This window comes from Equus asinus, chromosome 1 (genome assembly GCF_041296235.1).
Source record: "Equus asinus isolate D_3611 breed Donkey chromosome 1, EquAss-T2T_v2, whole genome shotgun sequence".
NCBI lineage: Eukaryota > Metazoa > Chordata > Mammalia > Perissodactyla > Equidae > Equus > Equus asinus.
The window spans coordinates 95,184,976-95,208,913 of record NC_091790.1 but is presented as its reverse complement, the minus strand read 5'-3'; the positions used below and the strand labels follow the sequence as shown (position 1 = coordinate 95,208,913).

Here is a 23,938-nt window from a genome sequence, read left to right as displayed (position 1 = left end):
ATGAGGTACGTCAGTACATGGGACATTAGGTTAGCTTTTGGGCCATCAAGCCCCCATCCACGGAGAAACCCAGTTTCCACCAAAGATTTTAACAATGACGAAGCGACAGCTTCTAAAGGCAGCCTGTCAATATTGGGCAGGTCGCATTGTCAAAAGTGAAGTCTGTTTTGTCTGTGAGACAGTATTCGCTGATTCCAGTTCTTTGTTTCTCTGAGACTGCATAATTTTCCTCCTCATTACAGACACAGTTTTCATCCATTCGCTCTGATTGATGAAAATGTGTTTAAAGAGCGTTGCATTAGTGCAGAGTATGTACAAATGATGAAAACGATGACTGCACTCAGGGAGCTGACAGCCAGGGCTCTCACCTCAAGTCCAGAGAGCCCCTGATCATGGCAGGGTTCATCCTGGAGGGCGCCTCCCACCCCCAGCCCACTGTGGATTCTAGTTCTACTCTTTGTGCTTGGTGTATGAACTCAGCTCACCTCCCAGGAGGGCAACTTCCTCTTCTGGGATGGACCTGATGTTTTAAGTAGGGGGGGTGTGTGGGTGTAAAAGTTTCCTTTTTTATTTTATCGGTAATAGACATTTAATGCAAAAAATTATATAAGCAAAAGGAAGAAAAAAATCACTTTGTTAACACTCAGAATAAACTAACAGTTGGTATATATTTTTCTAATCTTTATTTTTTCTTTTAAAAGTCATATTTTTTTATCCTTCTACCATAATGTATTATAACCACCTCCTATACCTTTAAAATTGTGGAATGTATTTTATGTAAAACATAGGCATAAGAAAAAGTCAGTTCCATAAAGCTTAGCATCTCACCAGTAGTTTCTGTCCACTGCCCTGACTCCAGGAAGAACCACTTAAAACTCTTTTTCCCTTGGCATTTACTCTACTTTTCTAAATAATAAGATTATTCTGCTATTTCTTGATTTTCTCATCTTAGACATTGGCTTCCAGTCCAGAAGATGAGAGTTTAGCTCTTTGAGACACACACACACACACACACACACACACACACACACTCTGACACCTCCACACACAGTTTTCCTTCCTGATCTTTCCAAAAATTATAGCACAAGATTTAAATTAACGTTCACTATTTAGTTATACATATATAGTTATAATAGATATTATAATTATGCAAAACACACATTTTCTTCAAGAGGTATTTTCTCCAGCTGAGACGTGTAACTTATATGTTGACTACATTTTCTTTCTAGATTATTCTTTTTGTTTTCTCTGAACTTGACAACTGATTTGTTTTCTAACTTTTTTACTGAGTTTTCTAGAAATTCTCTTTTCCTCTCTTCACTTTTTAATCCCTTGTTTCCTGGATCCTATGCCTTTTTAAAAATTCCCTTCTTCATTTTAGTGGGCACAGTCTCTATTAGCTTTCTGAGACAAGATGTGCATGAGGTAAATGTTTGAGACTTTGGAAATCTAAAAATGCGTTTATTCTACTGCACTGAAGCATCAGCATAGAAGCCCACGGAAATCTAGGCTGGAAACAACTCTCTCAACATGCCAAGCCATTCTTTACCACCTCCAGCTCGGAGCCCTGACATTTCATGACAGCCTGTGTTGGGGTGGAGTTCTGCTTACCCCTCGTCTGGGGCATTCCCTGAGCCCTGCCATCTCTATTTCCTTTAATTCTGCGGAATGTTCTAGCGTTATTCCTTTCAGATTTTTTCTTCCCTCTGTTTTCCTTTCTCTGTCTCTCTCTGGGTGCCATTCAGTTGAATATTGAGGGTTCTAAATTGATTTTTAATTTTTCTTGAATATACCTACCTAATTTAAAAAAATTTCCTGTTTCTTGGAAATTTCCTTTACTTCAATATCCAATTTTTCTAAACTTTTCAATTTCTGTCACTGTATTTTTAATTTTCAAGAGTTCTTTCTTGTTACATATTTTTTAAATAGCAGCATGCCTTGTTTCCTGGCTGTAATGCTTTCTCTTTTCTCTCTGAGGCTATTATTTAAATCTTTAAAAATGTTTTAATTTTAATTTTCTTCTATTTATGTATTGCATCCTTCAGGTTCCTTTTCTCTCTCTGTCTTGGCCTCTCATCTGTCACTTTTTGATCTTCCCTCACTTTCTGGTGATCCTTGGCCAAATGCTCTCGGTTGTGTTTCTGTGGAGAGGGTCTGTTGACACACTGATGGGATCCCCTGCTGGTGCCTGGGCAGAAATCTGGGTAGCTCATTGGGAGATCCCCAAATATCCACATCTGCGGGATTCTCTTTTGTACACAAGGGAATCTCCAATCTCCTGCCTGAAGGTGGAAGCTGGTCTTTCAAGCGGGATCCAGTGGGAAGGACCTGGGCTCTCATTCAGCATATGGATTTCACTTTTCCCTCTTTTCGGTCCACTCAGCGTGTCTGAGGCCATGGAGTCAGAGTCTCGGTTCTTCCACCTCTGGAGGTGCGAGGGCAGACCTGTGGTTGTGCATGGCGGTCTTACTGCTTCTCATACCCACGTCAGCCTGTCCTCTGTCATCTGCTCCTTCGCACGCTAGTGTGCAGAGGAACTTATGCCTCACATGCTGAGCCTGGTCTCTCCTGATGGGCCTCTCCACCCCAGCAGTCAGCTCTCAGCTTCCTCTGCTTTGGAAGGACTTTAGCACAATCAAACATATTCTAATTCCACAGTGTCTACTGACCACTGTTACTGCTCCTTCTCCCTTTTCTTTGTCGTAGTGGACTCGGTATAGTGGGGTTTCAAAAAGAGAGAGACAGACTAGCATATTTTAGCAGCTATATTTTCCCACATATTTTAAAGGCTACCTAGTATTCCACTGCATCCATGAAACATAATTAATTCAATTAACCTCTGTTGTCTTTGATAAAATATTAAGACATTTTAGTTTTATTACAAATTTAACTTCTTAGAACACCCTTTTAATTCTCAGACTGCTTTCCCAATTTTAAGAATCCTTGTCATGTGGCCAGCTCACACTGAATTTGTGATAAAGTTACCAGGACTCTATCAAATAAATGGATATCAAAGCTTTCTATTTTTCTGTTAATTTCTACATATTACTTTAGTCTGCTGTTTTAACTTGGGCCTGGGTGCTGGTGTGATGTGTGAGCTGGGCTCTCAGCAGACCCCACTCAGCTGTGCCCGACTAGGGGCATGCCTAGTCAGAGGCGGGGTGCTTGGTCTTACCACCTGCAGTCATAGTCCTGCCTCTACTTTCCACCCAGTTGTTGATGACAATGGTGAAAGGCTTAGAGCTTTGGCTCTGCTGGCTGGATTTCTTCCTTCAGCATTTCCATCAATCTGTTAATTAATCATGATCCTTCAAGTGCTAGGGATGTCTGCCCGTGGTATTTTCTAGTCCACATCTCTCGATCCCATCCTAAAAGGTGGTGAGAGACTTTGTTAAATGTCATTCATTCACTTACGCCTTCAATGAATTATCAACAAACAGTTGTCGGTTCCCTGTTCTGTGACAGGAACTGCAGTGGATTCAAAGATGTATAAAGTCCCTGACCTCACGCTGTTCACAGTCTAATGAAGGAGAGATAATTCTCCAACACTTACATGATCTTCTAGGCTGGAAACTCTGCCAAAAGCTATAATGTGGGGCATACTTGGGAATGCGGTTTCTTCTGTGAATTCATGCTGGTTAATCAGAGCGCTCTAAGCTCTGTGTAATAATGATGTGTTCCAAAATTCTGCTGAGTGTCAACAGAAAGTCGGAGATGATCAGAAGAGGGGAGCAGGGAAGCAGTTCTGGCTCATCCAGTTTGGAAAAGCAATTTCACCTGTTGAAAGAAAGTTCTGGCTCACTGCTTGTTACAAGATTTGGAGAAACACCAAACTCCTGGAGCCGTTGCCGAGACAGCCCAGCTTCATTACTGGTAGCCCTTCTCCCAGGGACAACCACAGCCACTCAACGAACATTTATTGAAGACCATGTATTTTCCAGGCATAGAGTTACTCTTAATAAACTAATTAAGATAATGTGTTTGAAAAGTGTTTGGCAAGGTCTGAGACCTCCAATCAAGACACGATCTAATGGGCAAAAGTTTTTTCCAAAGCTTTTGTTAGCTGAAGGTGTGTAAACAAAAGTGTTCTGGTAGACGTATTTACAGACTTCAGGAAAATATATTAACATTGGCAGCAACAAAGATTTATTAAACATTTACTAGGGGCGCCAACTGAATCTCATGTGACTACCTCAAAAGCCTCCAAAGAGAGGTAATTTTACTCTGTTTTATAAAGGAACAAAAGGAAACTTGTAAAAGATACCTTGCCCAAGGTCGTACAGCTAATAAGCGGGCAGAGTTAATCCACTCTTAAGCCACTTTCCTTACACCGCCTTCCTAGCTTCAGCCAGTAGGTCTGAAAGAAATAACTCCTGCATTTTTGAATGGAAATGTCTATTCCTATGATTCCATAAGTGAACAAAGCCGATGGAGCTCTCACCGTCCGTTGTGATAAAACATCCACATACTGAGCATGTTAGAAATCAATTTGTGCTTGCAAGTGCTGCTTTAGAAAACGTTTTTAAACCCTTTTTCATATCTTCAGCACATTCTTTGAGGAACACTTGACATCCAGTTCTGCTCACTTTCTGGAGCTTGGTCGTATCTTTTTTTCCCCCCTTCCTAGAACCAGGACACATAGTGGCCATTTTGGGTTGGTCGGGGCTGATTTTAACATGCCTCCCATCCGGTGTACGGCAGCAAGGAAGCTTTCCACAATGGCAGAAACAGAGCACTGGATTGCTCAGTCTTTGTAGACAGCATCCATTCCACCGTGGCCTCTTTGGTCTCTTAATCTCACTGTGCCAGTTGTGTGTAAAGTAAGACTGGAGGTCAGAACATGTTTAAGGGGGAAGGGACGTTCTGATTTAAAGAGAATGGGTGAGACTCTTAGCATGAAACACAAAGCCTCCTATTCCCACCTGGGCTCCTGCACCTGCTCAGAGTGTGGCACTTGGCAGGAACTTAATAAAAAGTGATTAAATGACTATGTGTGTGTGTGCATTTTCCACGTTCCTTTACAGTTTTTCCCTATATGTGTACGTTATGTTCACATTATTCTCAGGAGAACTGGATCTAATCTTCTAGCATTCAGCTAAAGGAGAAAGACATCAGTAGATCTGAGGGTCCACGTTGTGAAATAAAATTCGTCAGGTTCAGCACCTTGCATCCCTTTATGTGTTCGCTAGTTCCCTTGTTCGTTTGTTCATCCATCCATCCAAAACATGTGTGTACTTGGTACCAGGCTCCATGCTGGCACTGGACACATATGAATGAGGGAAGGAGAACCCGGGGTATTTCTCTCAGTCATGCTGAACGGACGGCTCACTTGTGCTTGGCTGCACCGTAGTGGGTCCATGCTTCTTTGCTTTTTCTCAAACTGTTCTTCCAGCTTAGAATGTTCTTCCTTTTCAAACACTTCCCTCAGTCTTATGCCCCTGTTGAAATCTTCCTCACTCTTGAATGCTACCTCCTTAGGGAGGCCCCTGCAGTCCCCTCAGTGGAAGTGAATCAGCTCCTCTTTGATGCTCTTGTAGTACTTTGCTCAGATGTACGAGTGGTCCGTTATTTAGAGGACAGTCCTCATTTCATCTTCCCCTCTAGTCCAGCCAGCTGCTTCCACGTCCGGCTCCCCCTGTCTGTCTCTAAGTTCTCTATTGTAAAGTGCAAACTGATTAGTCTCCGAATTTCCACAATTCCTAACCTACTGCTTTCACACGTTAGGAATCAAATGTTTGTTGAATACAAGAAAGAAAGCAGGCATTTTATATAAATGTGGCATGTTATGGAAAGAGTTTATAAATATTCTTGTTTAACAGAGCCCACAAGTACAACATAGCCCTGGCTCCATATTCTCATTTCTCTTTTATTCAAAATGAAAATGCCCCATTGTTTTTACTTTGATAAATGAAAGTCATATATGCTCACTGAAAACATTTCAAATAATAGAGGGGTATAAACTACTAAGTGAAAATCCTCCCTTAACTCTAGCCCCTAGATAGAACCTCTATTAAGCTTGATGTACGTTTCCTCTGTCTTTTTTCTGTGTATTTAAATATCTGAATATTTATAAAAATGAGAAGACATTCTTGTAATAACAAATGCTTTTTTCACCTCCAACACTGTCTATTGCCAGGCATGGATCTCTCTCAGCCACTCTGAGTTTGGGAAGGGTCCACCCCTGCATGGACCAAGTATTTACCCCTCCTCAAGGTTTGGCAGTTCAGTTGTTTCTAAATTGTCGCTATTTCAAATATTATTGCAATGAGCATCCTTATATATTTCCATGTTTCCATTTGGTCTGTTCCCTTAGGATACAGTTCCATAAATTCACTGGCTGACAGCAATGTGATTTTAAATGAATTGATATCAGGATCTTAAAGAGGTATCTGCACTCCCACCTTCACTGCAGTGCTATAGCCAGGATGTGAAAACAGTTTCAATGTCCATTGACAGATGAATGGATAAAGAAAAGGTGGTATATTCATACATAATAATAGTATTCAGCCATGAAAAAGAAGGGAATTCTGCACTGTGACAACACGGATGGACCTGGAGGATATTACACAAGGTGAAATAAGCCAGTCACAGAGACAAATAGTGCATGATTCCACTTTTAGGAGGTTCTAAAATAGGCAAATCCATAAGATCAAAGAATGGAGTAGTGTTTGCCAGGGGCTGGGGAGGGGAAATGATACTAATCAAGGGGCATAAAGTTTCACTCAAGCAAGATGAAGACACTCTAGAGATCTGCTACACAACACTGTGCCTACAGTCAACAATGGTGTATGATGCACTTAAACACTTAGGAGGGGAGATCTCATGGTAAGTGTTCTTACACAATAAAACAGAAACAGAAATGTGATACCTGTTGCCCCATCGACCTTCAGAAAGGCTGTATTGTCACCACCAACCTCTTCTCCACATTCGACAACAGAATGGGGAGAACCACTGTGGTGCTTATCCGAGTCGGTGACAAGTGTTCTGATTACTTTTAACTCTGTGTCATTGAATACTAAGATTAGTGATTTTTAATGATTATTGGCGTGTGAATGAGAAAGAACTGGTTGTTCACATCCATTAAGCTTTTTCTCTCTCTACGCTGGTGTTGGCCAGAGACATTAACCCTCTGAATTACACATACACTGTGAACATTTTCCTTCATTTGTGACTCCCTTTAATTTTCTGCATTTTATGTTTTTAGAATGTAAAACTTTATCTAACTCACTGTTAGGTTCTTTCTCCCTTGTTTTTTGTTTCAAACCCTGTGTGGTACTAAGAAAGGGCTTCTTAGGGCTTCTTGATTCCAAATTTTAAAAATTCCTATTGTTTTGAAGTGCTTGTATGATTTACTTTTTACATTTTTGCTTTAAATCAACCTGGAGTAACTTTGCTATTTGCTGTACATTTCCCTCAAGTGATTAAATTACTGACAAGGCAAATGACATTTATTTATAAATCTGCAGGTGTGTGTATTACTGTAACACAAAATACAGTAATATTACGTACCAAATGAGGTGTGAAAAACTGGTGTTATGACTGCTGTTTCCTTTATTAACTGAAGCATCTCATCCATGGGGAATCTGGCTTGCTGGAAGTCTCTCCTATTCAGAACCCACAGTAAAACCACACAGGACGGGGAACCATGCTCACGCCCATCATCGGCTGGAGCCGGGCTCACGGCCTGCCTGCCCCTGAGCAGCTCCTGCTGACTCTGTCACTGAAGTGATCTGGTTTCACCTCCACTAAACAATAAAACCAGAGTTTCCTGCAAAGAGTCAGTGTCAAGTCTGAGAATTCAGAGAAAATGGCGATGAAGTCTAGGAAGATTTTCCCCTAGACTGCTTAACTTATTTCTAAAAGAAGAGATGTGTACTTAAAGGAATAAATCTTCAGTCATCTAAGGCAGTTAATTCTTTACTGTGTTCTCATTCTCCAGGGACAACAGGACGTCAACTTTTTAGTATAATGAAATTGCTCTGGGTTAAAATTTAAACCTACATTTTAACCTACTACTGTTTACATAACAATTATTACATATAATTTTCCTTTAAATACACTTGTACTTTTAAGATGATGATCACAAAGATCACAAACCAAAACAGCTTTGAAATGTCCATCAGTGAGATGAGAGTGCAGAGTGGTGCTCATACTCTGACCCTGGAGGCACACAGCTGAGGTTAGAGTTTTGCTTCCACCATGAGCTGTGTAATATTGCATAAGTTGCTTAACCTCTCTCTGCCTCAATTTCCCCATCTGTAAAACAGGGACAAAAATAGTACCTGCCTCTTTTGGTTACCATGGGGAGTAAATGAGTATAGCATGAAAAGTACAGAGAACAGCGCCCTCACTGGTGGGCAGCTGTTATGAAGACCTCTTTGCTTTCTTATCTTCCTCATCATATCCCTAGCCAATACTAGACAACCCAACGGGAACCTGGACACCCGGTCATCACCCTCAGAATCAGACCTGGTTTCAGCCCCAAGAGAGAACGTCAGAGTCTTCAGGGAATTTAGTCATCTCTGCCTTCCTGGAGGTTCAGCGCGTTGATAACACCACTCCATGGAAACATGAGGCAGCACCGCGGAGCTGCCAGCAGCACCAAGCCTACGCCAGCCTGCCCGCACTGCTACCTACTAGCTGCACAAATTTGCTCAAATACTTTTTGCCCCTGTGCCTTGCTTTCCTCATTTTAAATAGGATAGTAATAGTGCCCACCTCATAGGGCCGATGTAAGAATTAAATGAGCGCTCAGAAATGTCCCTAGCTGCTTGAAATACTCTTAGAAAATGATATATATGTGTCTGCTAAATAAACAGGAAACAAGCCTAATGACAGAAAAGAACACAAAATCTTAGAGCTGGAATTCCCACTCCTTTATCTTACAGGGGAGAAAATAGAAGGCCAGAAGTAAAATGTTGTTTTCAAGACCAACTCTACCTTATGTATCTTGCCTGACGAAAGAGAGAATGATAACAATGCCAGCTGCGTGCTAAGAGCCAGACCCTGGGCTAAGGGTTGCCGGTGCATTCCTGTTATCTGGTTTGGTCATCAAAACACCTGATGGAGTGGACACTGCTGTTACTCTCGTACAGAGAAGGGAGGTGAGCTTGGCGGGGTTGAGTCACTTGCTGGAGGCCGCAGAGCCAGTGAGTGGTAGGGCTGACTGCTGTCTGACGCTGCCGTACCACTTGCTTATAAAAGGGGAGAGTGGGGAGTGCACGTCTAGTCGGCCCACGCTTCTCCCACACAGCATTCCACCACGAGGGCACAGGCTTTATGTGATTCACTGCTGTCTCCTTAGTATTGGGGACCATCCTTGGCATATTTTGGGTGCTCACTAAATATTGGTTGAATGAGTGAATGTTGTTACCAAAAGCATCCATGTTATTAAAGCAATACCTTTTTGTGACAAGTACACTCATTTGATGACTGTGTAAGTGTCTGTTATGTGTCAGATACTGCATGGTACTGAGAATAAGAGATGAGCACCACGGACAGGAATTGGGACTGGTTTTGTTGGAAGGGATGTGGGTGATGGTCAAACTTCCAGTGCGGCCCCCTGTGCGATAGTGGTGTTGCTCCTTGCCACATGGGACACCTGTGGAGAAGCTGGTTTAAGTGGAAGTTCCACTTAGAGTAAGATCCATGTCCCGGCTATTGTGAGTAATGCTGCAGTAAACATGGGGTGCAGATGCCTCTTCGAGATACTGATTTTATTTCCTTTGGATAAATACCCATAAGTGGAATTGCTGGATCATATGGTAAGTTCTTTTCTTAACTTTTTGAGGAAGTTCCTTACTGTTTTCCATAGTGGCTGCAAATTTACATCCTCCCCAATAGTGCATAACAGTCCTCTTGCTTCCACATCCCTGCCAACACTTGCTATCACTTGTCTTCTTGACGACAGCCATTCTAAAACGTGTGAGATGATATCTCATTGTGGTTTTGATTTGCATTTCCCTGACGACATTGATGGGGAGCATCTTTTCATGTACCTGCTGGCCATTTGGATGCCATTTGCAACAACATGGATGGACTTTGAGGACATTATGCTGAGATAAGACAATTACTGTATGATCTCACTTACATGTGGATCTAAAAAAGCCAAACTCATAAAAACAGAGAGTAAAATGGTGGTTACCAGGGACGAAGGGTGGGGGACAGGAAAGATGTTCTTCTAGGGTACAAACCTGCAACTAGTAGATAAATAAGTCCTGGTGATCTAACACACAGTGTAGTGAATATAGACAACAATACGGTATCATAATCATCATACTTGCTAAGAGACTAGATCTTAATTATTCCCACCACAAAAAAGAAATAATTATGTGACCTGATAGAGGTGCTGACTATTGCTACAGTGGCAGTCATATTGTAACACATGAATGTATCAAATCAACATGTTGTACACCTTAAATTTACACAATGTTATATGTCAAATGCATTTCAATTAAGAAAAGTAAAATCCAGAGTCCTGACCACACTAGCCTCACCTGACCCCACCACCTCTCAGTCCCCTGTCCCACCATGCTCTGCCTCCAGGCTGTCCCTGGATGTCCCCAACCTGCCCTCTCCTCTATGTGTGTTCTGCCTCCAATATTCATGGAGACCACTGACGGCTGCTGAGAACTGCCCGCCCTCTGTCACCCCTTTCCCATGCACCAGCTTTCTTTCACTTATACACTTCATAGACTTACATTTCTGTCAATTTGCTGATTGTCTGTCTCCTGCTCTAAAGTATAAACACCATAAGGACAGTGGATTTGTTTTGCTACCTACGGTTTCTCTCTACCTAGTAGAGTGTTTGGCATAAAGTAGGTGCTTAATAAATATTTGTTGAATGATAAATGCCGCTAGGGGAACCCAGGGGAGAAGCCATGATAGAAGATAAATAGAGATGGCATAAGGAGTGGAAACCTTCCCAGGGAAGAGGGAAGCCAAGCTCGGAGGAGAAGCCAGCTGCAGCCAGAGGACGGGTCTGCTCCTCTGATGTGTGGGAGTGCCAGGAGTCCTCTCCAATCCTCTGGCAGAAGCAGTGGCAGAAGGCAGACAGGAGAGGAAAGCGAGTTGGGAGGAGAGAGCAGGCTCCACTTTGAAACAGTGCCGTGGAGCAGACCCGAGGGTCTGTGCGGACCAGGGGTTGCACTTGGGGCAGCTTCAACCTGTGGGACCAGGTGATTGTGAGATGAGCACGCAGGCAGCTGGGCTGGCCTAGCTTTGTTCTTCTGGCCACTGCCGAGATTGTGCCAGTGCTCCAAGAGATAGCAACCATGCTGGCCACAGAGCAGTGTCTCCAGAGAGGGAAGGAGAGCAGACAGTAAAGCAGAAAGCAGAGTTCTAAGCCTGGGCTTTGGGTCAAAGAGCATGTGAGGAAATAGGAAATCCCTAGAGCCTGGCTGTGGCTTGCCCTGGGGCATGTTTCTGTGAGTTTACTTAAATATTTAAGGCTTGATTTTCTCAAGGATGCTTCCCTTCCAGTGCACCCTCAAGACACAGTCCTCAGCTCCAGCCTACTTAGCGTATCCACCCTTCAGGGGGTCTAGAACACCTGATCCCTTCGCCCTGCCCTGGTGAGAGAGGCCTTGTGGAAACAGAGCTCAGGTACTAAAACTAAAGCCTGACTTTCCTCCTGGAAATTTGGGGAGGGGTTCAAGGAGACGGCGACATCACATCCTGATCTTACAGGACAACTTTGAGAGCACACAGCACCTTGCAGAGCTCCCTAAATCCCAACATAAAGAACACGTCCACCCTGGGCACCAGGGACACATAAAACGCGGGGACTCTGAATCTTAGATTTCCCTGCAAGTCTTAATTTCAAAAGTTAATCTTGCTGTCAGAGGATACACCACCATTTTCCTTTGGTCACTATAAATAAAGTAATATTGATCCTGTGAGAGCAAACCGCATGCTCGGTAGAAGCAGTATCCTGGCTGGATGTCATCCGGGCAGATGGATGGAGCAAATTCTAACTCAACTGATATGTAGCCATTTCACTTTTAAATTTAAAACAAAAAAAGAGTCCTTCCAGGAACTGTACACACTACCTCATAGAGATCTACCCAAGGTGTGGGGCATTTTTATCACTTATTTGCTACTGTTAGATGAATATAAGGTCATGGTAGATAAATTTTTGGTCATGAGAATTCCACTATCCATCAAATGTTTTGAGATTCTGCTTTATAACCTTAAGAAAGGCTGAAAAGACTCCATCCACACTCTGATGCCTCCGGTCAACTAACTGACTCCCTTTGGTTGTTTATATTCCATCCACCAGAATTAAAGCCCTCCTCACAGGTGGGGGCAGGCACGATGCCAGGGAAAACAATTTCTATCATCACCATCTTTGGTAATTCCAGAAAGAAAAACACTGGGCATGCTTCATGGAAAGTTATGAGAAGAAACAAAAGTTGCTGTTTAAGCACTTTCTTTCTACCTCACTTAGAACAAAAAGCCCTAACACAGAATACTTATTATGTGCTTTTGGTTTTTAAATGTAGAGGTTTCAATGTGGAGCTCTCAAGTCTGATTGCCCTTCATATTCCCCATTGAGCACTGAAGAATCTCGTACCACTTCAACAAATATTTGTTAAGGGTTAGTTTTTCTGTTAAAATTGTATTAGCTAGAAATATGTGCATAGACAGTTATCTATAGGTTTACAATCTTTTCATGTTTCAAAGTAACGGTGGAAAAATTTCTTCTTTTAGAATTTCACACCGATGCATATAGGAAAGTCGCCAATCACTGGCATTGGTATTCCACAGGCAAACCCCTCACCTCTCTGAGTGCTGACTGCCTTCTCAGGTCCCCAAGGTAGGGGAGCATAAGGATGCTGGAAGAGGACAGGACAGGGTTACATGCCACCCGCCACCCACAGATGTGACAGAAGATGAGGGGCTTAAGATTTGGAAAGAAGCCCAGGAAAATAGGATGTGAAACCAGCAGGGAATCTCCCTAACAAACAGAAGTGATGATATGCAGAGTAAGTCAGGACATGATAGCATCCCCTACTGGAGCAAACAATTCCCTAGTCCAAGAGAATGGACTCCCTGCCAGGAGCCAACAAACACATCCCCGTTTCTTCTTCCTCCACCAGTGTCATCCTTATTGTGGCCCACCATTCCAGTCGGGCCAACCTCTCCTTCGGCCAAGACCTAGATTACTCTTCAGTGTAAAAGAAAGATGCCTCCTTTGAGCTCGCCCTCTCCAAGCAGCAATGCCCCCTCCCTCCCTGAGCTGTGCCATTTTCCACAGATTCTCTTCTTACTTTCAATTGCTCTCCTTCCTCTGCATGATGCTCCTCCTGGGTTCTTCTGTCCTCTTCTCCTTTTGTTTCTTATTCACTCCTATGCTCCCAATTATTTCCTACATGTGGATAGTTCTCAAGTTGTCCACGAGCACACCCCCTGGGAGCCCCAGGGACAACTGCCAACTGGCTTTCCCATGCAGGTTCCTGAAGATACTTCAGACCCAACAGGTCCCAAGTCATAATCCATATCTACGGGCCCGTCCAACCTGTTCCTGTTTCAATATTCTTTTCACATTGGACGTGTCACAGGTGTGGCTGACCCTTCCCTCTTGCTCACTTCCTGTATCACACAGCTCCTTGAAGGGCTCTGGGCTTTTTCTGGAAGTCTCTCAAAACCACTTCTCCCCATCCCTCTGCTACTCCTGCCTTCATTCAGGCCCTTAGCATGTCCCGCCTGAAGGATTTTAAATGCCTCTCCTCTCACTGTCTTGCCTCCAGTCTCTCCTTCTCTGAGTCAGTTTCCACAGTGCTACTCATTTTGATCATTCACTCATTCAGAACTTTACTAAATATTTACTAAATACCACATGCCAGCACTGTTCTCCGTGAAGGCGGCAGAGCCTCAACAAGACAAATTCCTTTACTCAGAGAGCTTATGCCCTGGTGAGGGAAGTCAGAAATAACTGGATAATTTTAGGGAGTAACCCATTTCATTTAAGATAGAAACACGGTAGTGACATGTTTTTGTGGGTTTGAGGCCAGAGAGCTAACGTGGGTAATATAAACAGGAAGAGGGAGAAAGGCCTCTCTGAGGAGGCGGACATTTGCCTCGAATAACGAGAAGGAACCAGCTCTGCAAAAGAACAGGGAGACTATTCCAGACAGTGAGAGCAAGAAGAGGGAGGGGACACTCGACTGTTAAATACTACCAGAGGAACTGTGTCAGGGCAGTGTGGCCAGAGGCCCCACACGGCGTCACTGGCCATGGAAAGGAGCTTGCCTTTTATTTGCTGTCACTCCCTACTTAAAATTACAAGTAGGATCAAACCCAAATGATGTCTGTGGCAGCCACCTAGCTCCTCAGTGGGGCCCTGATTCTTCCTTCTAGCCTCATCTCACCACTTCTATGGCCCTCATACACCTCGGCCTCCAGTGCCACTGCACTGTATCCCCTCCACCTGTGTTGTCCTGTCCTTGTGTCTAGCAAACTCCTACCCACCTTTCAAGACCCAGCTGAAATCTCCCATCTCACAAATTATAAATAGCTACCTCTTGTGTGCTCCAGGACACTTGCACTCTATTCGGCCTCATGGTAACAAATGTGTATCTTCTTCCCAGACTGGGGCCTCCTCAAAACCAGGGATAAAGCTTATCCATCTGTGTTGTTAAGCACATTGACTGGTATCAGCCCGGAGAGACAACAGCCCCTAACTAGCATTCACAAATAAGAAATTAAATGAGTGTATTTCTGAATGGTGAGAAAGAGAAGAAAGATCCTGTCTACAGAATATAATTTATACTACTCCCTTCACACTTATCCACAGGGATACAAGGCAAAGCATTGCCCAGGAAAATATGAAGACAAGGCAATGTCCTGTTCACTTGCACTGGAACCATTCTAAACAGGCTCAGCTGGATTAGCCTGCACCCCAGAGAGATTCTCAGGTGGGTATGCATTTCCATTTTCACTAAATACTCACACTCACTCACACACACACACACACACAAAACACACCTGCATAGGCTTGCACACAATTTAAGTAAGGATTACAAAAGCATAATGGACAAAGAAAATAGAATGCACGAAGTGGGTTTCCAGTGTATATTCTGAAACAGACCTACAAATATAGTCACCTGATCTCTGGCAAAGGAACAAAGGCAATCCCATGGAGAAAAGATGGTCTTTTCAAAAAATGGTGCTGGAACAACTGGACAGCCACATGCCAAAAATGCATTCAGACACAGTTCTTATACCCTTCACAAAAATCAACCCAGAATGGATCACAGACCTACATGTAAAATGCAAAACTATAAAACTCTTCAAAGATAACATGAGAAAATCTAGATGACCTTGGATTTGGTGATGACATTTTAGATACAACACCAAAGGCATGATCCATGAAAGAAAGAATTGCTAAACTGGACTTCATTAAAATTAAAAATTTCTGCTCTGCAAAAGACACTGTTACAAGAATGAGAAGATAAACCACAGACGGGGAGAAATATTTGCCAAAGACACGTCTGATAAAGGATCATTATCTAAAATATGCAAAGAACACTTAAAACTGAACAATAAGAAAATGACCAATCTGATTAAAAAATGGGCCAAAGACCTTAACAGACACATCACCAAAGAAGATATACAGGTGGCAAATAAGCATAGAAAAAGATGTCCCACATCATATGCCATTAGGGAAATGCAAATTAAAACGAGATACCACTACACACCTATTAGAATGGTCAAAATCTGGAACACTGACAGCACCAAACGCTGGCAAGAATGTGGAGCAATAGGAAGTCTCATTCATTGCTGGTGGGATGCAAAATAATACAGCAACTTTGAAAGACAGTTTGGCAGTTTCTTACAAAACTAAACATAGTCTTATCATATGATCCAACAATTGCGCTCCTTGGTATTTACCCAAAGCGGCTGGAAAACCTGCACACAGATGTTTATAGCAGCTTTATTTATAACCGCCACAACTTGGAGGCAACCAAGATATTCTTTAGCAGGTGAATGGATAAATAAACTGTGGTACATCCAGCCAAGAGAATATTATTTGGTGCTAAAAAGAAATGAGCTATCAAGCCCTAAAAAGGAAACTTAGATGCATATTATTAAGTGAAAGAAGCCAATCTGAAAAGGCTCCATATTGTATGAGTCCAACTATACGACATTCTGGAAAAGGCAAAACGATGGAGACAGTAAAAAGATCAGTGGTTTCCAGGCGGTATTGGGAGGGAGGGATGAACAGGTGGAGCACAGAGGAATTTTAGGGAGTGAAACTACTCTGGATGATATTATAACAGTGGACACATGACGTCACACATTTATCCAAACCCACAGTCTGTACAACATCAAGAGTGAACCGTAATTTAAACTACGGACTTCCGGTGATAACTACGTGTCAACGTAGGTTTGCCAGTTGTAACAAATGTATCACTCTGGTGACTGATGCTAATAACGGGGGAGGCTGTGTGTGTGTTGGGGGAAGGGTAGATGGGAACTCATTAGCTTCTGCTCAATTTTGCTGTGAACCTAAAACTGCTCTAAAAAATATGTATATACATACATACATATACATGATATTCTGTACACAGAGTAATTATCCCTATTATGCATAAGCATTTCTATTCCAATTTGTCATTGATGGATTTGGACTGCTTTCCTGAAAGTTCTATGGATTAGTTTTTTGCCCCTAAAGTAAAATTAGAAGCAATGACTACAGAGAATTCCTAAGATATGGGCTATTTAAAATATATAGTTTATTATTAACATGGAACTCTAAAATTACTTATAAATATGAAACTATCTCCCAAGGCAATCAAGACATAAGCAAGCAGCACGTCACGCTCACTGAACTTCTCATTAATCCGGGATTCCCCTGGGGAGATGGGAGTGATATGCGCACTTCCCAGAGCTTTGGGGAGTTTCTAGTTTGTTGCTCTCGTGAGCACTGGAGTTTGACCATGGGCTGCGACCCTCCCTCGTCTGGGCTGCGTGTAGGGACTGCTTTCCTCTGCACCTTTCTGCGCTGCCTTGCATGACATCCTGAGTGCCAGGCTCACACTGAGGCACCTTCAGGCCTGTCCTGAACAAGTTCCTCACTGGCTTCAGTTGCCCTCCTCTAGTTCTGTTTTGAACATGCTAAGTGTGTGCATTCCCAGGCCAACAGCCTCAGATGCTCCCTAGACACCACCCACCAAGCACGAGGCTCCTCATGCAGCGTGGCCACAACCAAAACCTACAACTCCTACAGGTGAAAATGAATTTACTAATGTTAGCTCTCCATGAGTTATGGGAAACTTGGGCATTTTAAGTTTCTTTTGGAAATGATAAAGATCCTTTGGCACAGGTCTAGGTGGGAAATGTGTTTGCTTTGCACAATCTCCTTCCTTGGGGAGACATTAGTTCCTGTGCACCCAGGGAATAGACTTTCACTGCGGATGGCACCTTATTTGGAGCATCTATGCTTCACCACAGGTTCTGTTGATCTGACGACCAGGATTCCAGCAGTATACTTCAGCTACAAGCAGAAGTGCCAAGTGCAAACCAATACTCAGAATACGTGAAGGAAATAAAATATGAACCACATAAATAATGAAGACCATCAGGCTTTATTATTCTATGAGCTATCAGAACTATGTAACAAAAAGTAAACACTTTTATGAACTCTCATCGTTATTGTTTATAAAATTTCCATCAAGAAACCACAGTCCTGGGGCCGGCCCTGTGGCCGAGTGGTTAAGTTCGCATGTTCCGCTTCGGTGGCCCAGTGTTTTGCCAGTTCAGTTCCTGGGCGTGGACATGGCACCACTCATCAGCCATGTTGAGGTGGCGTCCTACATGGCACAACCAGTGGCACTCACAACTAGAATATACAACTATGTGCTGGGGGGCTTTGGGGAGAAGAAGAAGGAAAAAGAAAAGATTGGCAACAGATGTTAGCTCAGGTGCCAATCTTTAAAAAAAAAAGAAAGAAATCATGGGCCTACTTTTGTCTAATCTCTCTTCAATAATCTTCTATATTCTCCTATAAAACATTGTTTAGAAGTTTTTTAGTGACTGGAAGATTTTACTGTCACCCAATTCCATGGATTAAAAAGATTCAAGTGGTTCCTTAGCATTCAGTTCCTTGGCAAACACAAAAGGCTAAACAGAAACACACAAAGCACAACACAAAGAGCATTGTGCTTCTTTTGTTGGAATTATATCTACCAAAACAATAGATTTTGAACAAAAAATACCATTTGCTATGGTTGAATGAGTCCTCTGTAAAGAAATCAGTCCTTTTCAATATTATTTGAAGTAAATTTCTCCTCCATACCAGAAATGTGTCATTTGCTGTTCTCAGCATTTAATGCTTCAGTTTACTAGAAATATGGAACGATCTTGAATTGAAGGAATTAAGTGTGGTTCTCTTCATATAACCTAAGATTGCCTATTTTATATCCATTATCTAAAAATACTCAAGGGCCTACAATTGAGTTGAAACAGTTCAATATGACCTAAATTTACACATTCAAATTACTCTTCACCCTCTTTAGTTGAAGTCCACACAGATGCAAAAAGCAGCCTTGGCATATGTGCACATCTTCTAGGTTATTCTGTCTGATTCTCCCACCAATGCCAATTAGATATACTAAGAGTGTGGCCAACATTCTAAACTGTTGTGAAAGACCCACAACATAGACTCTGGGTCTGCACAGGAGACCTCTGCCTTCTCACCCACAGGGAGCTTGCTGGAAAGAAGTGAAGCACAGGTCCGTGTTGACCACAATGCTGCAGTCAGGGTCGGCCCAGCAAACACAGCCATGCTAAGGGAGCCAGAGCCCAAGAGGGTGACCCATTACACATTGGCAAGACCCACAAGGCCAGCTCTCACCAATGTGAGCAGGCCCCCATCTCCATGGAGGTGTCCTTTTCTCACCAGTACACACAGTTAAGGCCCAAGGGCTGGTTCCTATGTATTCCAAATGCAGAAATAAGTGTTTTGAATTGGGCATTTCACATAAAAGATATTTTCCAAAACAAAAACCTCTTAATTAGGAGAAAACTTTAAATAATCAAAGAAATCATAGCCCAAGCCCCACAGAAACACTGTTCCTATAGGGCTGGTAAATCTGGACAGTGTTGCTAGGTATTTATTGAAGTCCCAAAAGGACCCATGTTTTCCGCACTAATATGGCACCACCATTTGTTCAGAAGTTCTTCTGCAGGGACCCTGAGAATATACATGGCAAGACTGTTTAGTTTCAATGAATTTTCCTACTGAAGGAAACGAATGCAGCCAGAGCCAATCGACCACGGCATAATTTGTCCCATCTCCCTAAAGAACAATCCTCAGAACTGAGTCTGCTCCACTAACACATATGACCATTGAAGATCAGCAGATAGAATGAGATTTCAATGTTGATACAAAATAAGTTTGTGAAGTCCACTTTTAATAGCAGTGCAGCCTCGGTTCTGAGGATTGTTCCTGAGCAACCCAGAGTCTATATTCTACTTTCTTAGCAACTTTCAAGTATATAATACAGTATTATTAACTATAGTCACCATGCTGTACTTTAAAACTCAGAACTTATTCACCTTATAATTGGAAGTTTGGACCCTTTGACCACCTTCACCCATCCCTCTGCTCCTCCCCTTGGAAACCAACAATCTATCTGTGTCTGTGAGGTTTTTTTTTTAAGATTTCACATATAAATGAGATCATACACTATTTGTTTTTCTCTGTATGACATTTTACTTACCATAATACCCTCCAGGTGTATCCACGTTTTTGCAAATGGCAAGATTTCCTTTTTATAGTATTGTATACATACATACCACATTTTCTTTACTCATTTATCCACTGACAGACAGACAGGTTGTTTCCATGTCTTGGCTGTTGTAAACAATTCTCCAATGAACATGGGGGTGCAGATATGTCTTCAAGACACTGATTTCATTTCCTTCAGATATATACCCAGAAGTGGGATTGACGGGTCATATGGTAGCTCTATTTTTAATTCTTTGAGGAACTTCCATACTATTTTCCATAGTGGCTGTACCAATTTACATTCCCACCTTCAATGTACAAGGGTTCCCTTTTCTCCACATCCTTACCAGCATTTGTTACACTCGAAAAATCTTTGCCCAGACAATATCAAGGAGCATTTTCCCTATGTTTTCTTCTAGTAGTTTTATGGTTTCAGGCCTTACATTTAAGTCTTTAACCTATATTGAGTTGATTTTCATATATGATGTGAGATAAAGGACTAATTTCATTATCCTGCATGTGGATATCCTGTTTTGCAACAACATTTATTGAAGAGACTGTCTTTTCCCCATTGTGTGTTCTTGGCACCTTTATTGATCAGCTGACCATAGATGCGTGGATTTATTTTGGGGCTCTCTATGGTCCCATTCATCTATTTGTCTGTTTTTATGCCAGTATCATACTGTTTTGATTACTGTTGCTTTATAATTTATTCTGAAATCAAGAAGTGTGATGCCTCTAGGTTTTTTCCTTTTTCTCAAGATTGCTTTGGCTATTCAGAGTCTTCTGTGATTTCATATGAATTTTAGGACTTTTTTTCTATTTCTACAAAAAATGACATTGGAATTTTGATGTGGATTGCATTACTTGTATCTGTAGATCACTTTGGGTGGTATGGACATTTACCAATATTAATTCTTCCAATCCATGAACATGGGGTGTCTTTCCATTATCTGTGTCTTCTTTAATTTCTTTCATCAGTGTTATAATTTTCAGCGTATGACTCTTTTATTTCTTTGGTTAAGTTGATTCTTAAGTATTTTATTCTTTTTGTTGCTATTGTGAATGGGGTTGTTTCCTTAATTTCCATTTTGGACAGTTCATTGTGTATAGAAATGTGACTGATTTTGTATCCTGCAGCTTTACTAAATTCATTAATTTGTTCTAACGGTTTTTACTTGCTGAGTCTTATAATGATGTCATCTGAAAAAAGATAATTTTACTTCTTTCTGATTTGGATTCCTTTTATTTCTATTTCTTGTCTAATTGCTCTGGCTAGCATTTCTATGTTGAATAGAAGTGGTGAAAGTGGGCATCCTTTCTCTGGATCCTGAGGGAAAGTTTTTAGATTTTCCATGTTGACTCTGATATCAGCTGTAGGCTTTTAAAATATGTGGGCTTTATTGTGTTAAGTTCCTTCTATACCTACTGTGTTGAGAGTTTTAATTTTAAATGGATATTGAACTTTGTCAAATGCTACCAAATGCATCTATTGAGATGATCATGTGTTTTTACACTTTCATTCTGTTAATGTGGTGTATCACACTGATTGATTTGGGTATGTTGAACCAACCTTGTACCCCAGGGATAGATTCCACTTGGTTATGGTTTATAAGCTTTTCAATGTGCTGCTGAATTTAATTTGCTGGCATTTTATTGAGGATTTTTGCATCTATACTCATCAATGATATTGGCCTTCTTGTGTGTCTTTGTCTGGCTTTGGTATCAGGGTGATAAAATGATAAAATGAGTTTGGAAGTGTTCCCTCTTCTATTTTTTGGAAGAGTTTAGAAATAATTGGTATGAATTCTCCTTTCAGCGTTTGGTAGAATTCACCCATGGAGCCATCTGATCCTAGACTTTTCTTTGTTGGGAGGTTTTTGATTACTGGTTTAATCTCCTTTTTTATTATTGGAATGGATACTTTTTAAAAATTCAAAGTAAAGTAGGACAAAAAGTAAAAGAGACAACCAGAAAACAAATAACAAACTGGTATACCTAAATCTAGCCATATCATTAATTAGATTAAATGTTAACAGACTAAACATTACAGCTAAAGGACAATTTCTACATTGTCAGAATAGATTAAAATGCTGTCTATAAAAACCTGTTTTAAACAAGATGACATAGATTGGCTAAAAGTGAATGGATAGAAAAAGATGCTACGTAAACTGTAAGCACAAGAGGGCTGTAATGGCTAAATGAACAGCAGATGAAACAGACTTCAAGAAAGAGTATTACTACCATGGACAGCTAATCTTTGATAAAGGAGCCAAGAACATTCAATGGACAAGGATTTCAATAAACAGCGTTAGGAAAACTGGACAGCCACGTGCAAAAGAATGAAAGTTGACCATTATCTTACACATACACAAAAATTAACTCGAAATGGATTAAAGGCTTGAATGTAAGACTTGAAACCATTAAACTCCTGGAAGAAAACAGAGGCAGTATGCTCTTTGACATCAGTCTTAGCAGTAACCTTTTGAATATCATGTCTCCTCAGGCAAGAAAAACAAAAGGAAAAACAAGCAAATGGGACTACATCAGATTAAAAAGCTTCTGCACACCAAAGGAAACAACGAACAAAACAAAAAGACAACCCATCCACTGGGAGAAAATATTTGTAAATCATATACCCAACAAGGGGTTAATTTCCAAAATATATAAAGAACTCATACAACTCAAACAAAAAAATGAACAACCAAATCAAAAAATGGGCAGAGGATATGAACAGACATTTTTCCGAAGAAGATATACAGATGGCCAAAAGAACCTCAAAAGGTGTTCAACATCACTAATTATTGGGGAAATGCAAATCAAAACTACAATGAGATATCATCAAACATCCATCAGAATGGCTATTATTAAAAAGACAAGAAATAACAAGTGTTGGAGAGAATGTGGAGAAAAGGGAACTCCTGTACATTGCTGACGGGAATGCAAACTGGTACAACCACTATGGAAGACAGCATGGTGATTTCTCAAAAAATTAAAAATAGAAATACCATATGATCCAGTAATTCCACTTCTGGGTATTTATCCAAAGAACATCAAAACACTAATTCAAAAAGATACATGCACCCCTATATTCATCACAGCATTATTCACAATAGCCAAGACTTGGAAGCAACCCAAGTGTCCACCAATGGATGAATGGATAAAGAAGATGTGGTATCTATACACAATGGAATACTACCCAGCCATAAAAAAGACAAAATCATTTAATTTGCAACAACATGGATGGACTTTGAGGGTGTGATAAGTGAAATAAGTCAGACAGAGAAAGACAAACTATATGACTTCGCTCCTATGTGGAAGATAAAGGCACAAACAAACACATAAATAAGGAGAACAGATTGGTGGTTACCAGAGGGGAAGGGGGCAGGGGGAGAGCAAAAGGGGTAAATGGGCACACACGTACGGTGACGGATGGGAACTAGACTTTTAGTGGTAAACATGATGCAGTCTATACAGAAGCCAAAATATAAAGATGTACACCTGAAATTTATATAATGCTATAAACCAATGTGACCTCAATAAAAAAGAATTAAAAAAAGAAAGAGTACTACTAGAGTTAAAGATGGATATTTTATAATGATAAGGGAGTCAATGCATCAGGAAGATTTAATAATCATATATATATGATTAATAATCATATATATGTGCCTAATAGAGCTTCAAAATACATGAAGCAAAAAGTGACAGAATTAGAGGGAGAAATACACAAATTCACAATCATATTGGATAATAGCACAAGTCAGATGGGGAGAAAATTTATTCACTGGCTTTTTAGCTGTACTCTTTGCCTTATTTGTTTTTAATGGCTGCTCTAAGGATTATGATATTTATCCTTAACTTACAGTACATTTAGGTTAAAGTATTATAATACTTTATATAAAATGTGAATACCTTGCAATCATATAGGTACATTTACCATGTCCCTCCATATTTTATGCAATAGTTGTCATATGTATAACATTTACATACGTTATAAATCACAAAACAATATTATAAATTTTGTTTAAAAAATCACATATTTTTAGAAGAAATTAAGAGCAAAATCAGTCTTTCATATTTACCCAGTAATTTACCATTTCTGATGTTCTTCATTCCCTTCCAAGATTCCAGGTTTCCATCTGGTATTATTCCCTTTCAGCCTGAAAATTTTCTTTATTGTTTCCTTTGTGCAGGTCTAACAGC

At 41.0% G+C, this 23,938-nt stretch overlaps 1 protein-coding gene across 16 annotated transcripts in view; it reads right to left on the bottom strand.

Moving 5' to 3' along the window:
- The window catches only part of COBL (cordon-bleu WH2 repeat protein), a 281,679-nt gene that overhangs the window by 76,926 nt on the left and 180,815 nt on the right, over positions 1–23,938 (bottom strand). The gene's annotated exons all lie outside the window — the stretch shown is intronic.